We start from the raw sequence: 3,524 nt of genomic DNA, 5'->3' as shown, positions 1-3,524 counted from the left end.
TTCGTTCGCCGTCTATACGACTGTGTGTGTTAAGGTCAAGGGGCACACCCCCTTGCCGATAAAAGGGGAACTTCTTCCCTTTTCTTAGGGAGGAAGTTTTCTCCCTTTGGGAGAGACATTTTGGGTCGTCACACTTCATCTTTCGGCTACTTTTTGATTATCCGAAGTCATTTCCATCATCTATTTATCTATGAGGAAAAGGATAGTTCTTGAAGTCATCATTATCCGATTGGCTAAGTTTTCTTCTATCTTCTTGTCTATTTGAATTGTAGAATGCTTCCTTTCATGTCTTCGAGTCTTCTTCCTTTGCATATGGAGTAGATTCTCTTAGTTTTAGGACGAAGAAAGTAATTGTGATATATATTTGATATAAATTCTATGGATATGTCTATTTCTTGTTTCTATGATATGATTATGCTTTATTCTTGTTCCATTGAATGTGTTAGAGGGTATCCCTTTAGTCAAACATCTTGAGTATTTCCTTGTAATGGAGACGAAATCCATATAAGGGAAACTCTAATTAGTGTTTAATGAGTTTTTCCCAATTCTATACTAGGAAGTGATTTGTGTAATTTAAACTGTATGACCGGAGGATCCTTAGTGACAAAGGGTATCACTTTAATCAGATCTTCTATGTTACCTTTTCCCCTTACTATTACTGAATGCAAATGAGGAGAACACTCTGATTTGACCATCATTGGGTAGCATCGGTATTAGTTAGATTTCCTATGAAGCATGAACATAGAGGATAGAAGATTAACTATTTATATTATATCAATGAGCATCATAATGAAATTAAAATCCTAGAACTACCTTCCCAAGTTAGCCTTCCTCATATAACTTTCCACACTCTCTACTCTCTATCTTTCTCTCGCTCTCACTCTCTTTCTAGTTCATTGACCCTCAATAATTCGATAGTCTAGATAATTCGCTTTGCGAAGTCTTTAGTGGTTGCTCACCAATCCCTGTGGATCGATATCTTTTTATTATTTGACGACGTTTTCATGCACTTACGGATACACATCAAATTTTTGGCGCTATTGTCAAGGACTGGTTTAGAGTAACATTAGGTGATTAGCATTTGAGTTAATCTAGACACATTTTCTTTTCTTTTGCGAATATTTTCTGCACTCGCTTTTCGTATATATCTTGTGCTTTCATTCTTTTATTTTTGCACTCTAATTTCATCATTTTATTTTTCATAACAAAAACTAATTTTACTTGTGCTCTTTTATGCTAAGATTGATAACTATAGGGAATTTGTTGACTATTAGTCTTGAAATTAATAGGACATTCCATAGAAGAAGAAACCTGTAAAGACAAGTATAAGAAGAGAAAGCTCAAAGAGCCATGGCGGATAAACCTTTAAAAGATTATGTCGACCATATACCAGAGGTCTTAGGTCTAGCATCACCAAGCCGAAATTGAGGTTAACAATTTTGAGGTCAAGTCAACATTCATCTCTATAGTTCAGCAGCACCAGTTCAGGGTGGACCCATAGAGGACCCCAACCAACATTTGGAAACATTTTATGAAATGTGGCACCATAAAGATGAATGAAGTACCCTTAGAAGCCATCATATTACTTCTATTTAGATTTTCCTTAAGAGATAGAGTCAAAGCTTGCTTAATTCCCTATCGGCAAACAACATTTCTTCTTAGGAGCAGTGAGAGCATGTCTTCTTGGAGAAGTTTTTACCCAAGCAAGATAGCTCATATGAGGAATCTGATAGCAACTTTCAGGCAAAACAAAAGTGAATCTTTATATGAAGCTTGAGACATATTTAAAGGAATGCTCAAACAATGCCTATATCATGACTTAGAGAAATTATTGGTTATTCACACATTTTATAATGAAATTAATTATTAGACCAAGGTATCTCTTGACTCCACAGTAGGTGGAGTTTTAATGAATAAAGAACTAGATAAAGCAAAAGAAATCATTGAGAGTGTGATTCTCAATCATCATCAATGGACGTCTGAAAGAAGTGACAACCTAGTAAAAATTCTGGGAAGGCATGATGTTGATGCCCTTAGTCTTATTTCTACAAAGATGGGTGTTCTCATGAAGAAGTTCGATTTACTAAACTCCGCCTTGGTAAATACTATTGTGTCATCTTGTGAGGTGTGTGGAGGTACGGAGCATTCAAAAGAAGCTTGCTCGTTAGGAGTCATCACTATACAATTGGCTCAAATAGATAAGTTGACGCGATTGGAAACTTCAACACGAGGCAAAATAAACTATATTCCAACATGTACAATCTGGGTTGAAAAAATCATCCGAACTTCTCTTACAAGAACAATCAAGGTCAATGACAACGTTATCAACCGGGACAATAACAAAGCTATCAACAACAACAACAAAGCTATCAACAACAACAACAAAGCCATCAACCATCCCAGATGGAAAAATTGTTTGAAGAGATTCTAGCTTATCAGTTGGAAATGAAAAATGACATCAATCAATTGAATCAAAGGATAGAGAATTCTGATAAACACATAAAAATACTGGATAGTCAAGTGACTCAAATAGCTTCCTCTTCTTCTAGAGCACCGAGATTATTTCAGGAAAATCGGTTGTCAATCCAGTGGAGCATTTCAATAGAATTGAGCTATGAAACGGACAAATCTTAGGAAAACCCCAAGTAACTGCTTCCAACAAGGGAAAGGATATTCATGGAGAGTCTTCTCCTTCCTCCTCTCACCATAGTGGCATGCACAAGGAGGAGGAGAATATCGTTGAGGTTGAAGAACTTCCTCCCACTTTACGAACAATGCAACCAGTTCCCTTCCCTCAAAGACTTGCCAAGAAAGATTAAGAGTTTGGTAAATTCTTGAAAAAGATCAAGGCACTTTGCATCAAGATCCCTTTAATGGATGCGTTACAATTAATGTTGAAGTTTGCCAAGTTTATGAAAGAGATTATGTCCAATAAACATAAGAATGATGGATTTGAGACTATCACCTTGACTGATGAGTACAGTGCTTTATTACTAGATACTTTGCTTCCCAAGCTCCAAGACCTAGGAAGTTTTTCTATTCCTTGGAAGATAGGAATGATGTTTATTAGTAATGTAGGATCGTAAAGTGCTAGAGGGGGGTGAATAGCGCTCGTGGCTAATATGTTCATTTTTAAAATAGTCGAGTAAACACACAGCGGAAAATAGAGATCAAACGCAAACACTAAGAATTTACTTGGTTCGGAGTCTGTGGTGACTCATACTCCAAGGCCCGCACGTAAGAGTGCTTTCGATGGGCAATCGCTATGAATTCACAGAATTACAAGTACAATGATTTATATTTTAAGTGCAACGGTTTATATTTTAAGTGCAACAATAAAAGTATACCGACAACTTTTCAGATCTGGATGGTCATGCTTTTGGTCGTCGGAGTCACATCGCTCGATAGCTGGAGTTGCGTCGCTCGATCGTCGGAGTCGTGTCGGCCAGTTGCCGGAGTCACGTTACTAAGTAGCAGGTTCGTCTTATAGAGCAGTGCACAGTAGAAAGATTGCAATTGGAAGT

General features: G+C 37.1%; 1 non-coding gene across 1 annotated transcript; it reads right to left on the bottom strand.

The window, feature by feature from the left end:
* Positions 1–1,715: 1,715 nt before the first annotated feature.
* On the bottom strand, positions 1,716–1,821 carry LOC121988117. Its single transcript, XR_006113877.1, has one exon. It is a non-coding gene; the product is annotated as a small nucleolar RNA R71 (small nucleolar RNA).
* Between the last annotated feature and the right edge of the window lie 1,703 nt (positions 1,822–3,524).

Source organism: Zingiber officinale, chromosome 5B (genome assembly GCF_018446385.1).
Source record: "Zingiber officinale cultivar Zhangliang chromosome 5B, Zo_v1.1, whole genome shotgun sequence".
Lineage (NCBI taxonomy): Eukaryota > Viridiplantae > Streptophyta > Magnoliopsida > Zingiberales > Zingiberaceae > Zingiber > Zingiber officinale.
Note: the sequence above shows the minus strand (reverse complement) of the source record. Positions and strands in the feature narration are given on the sequence as shown.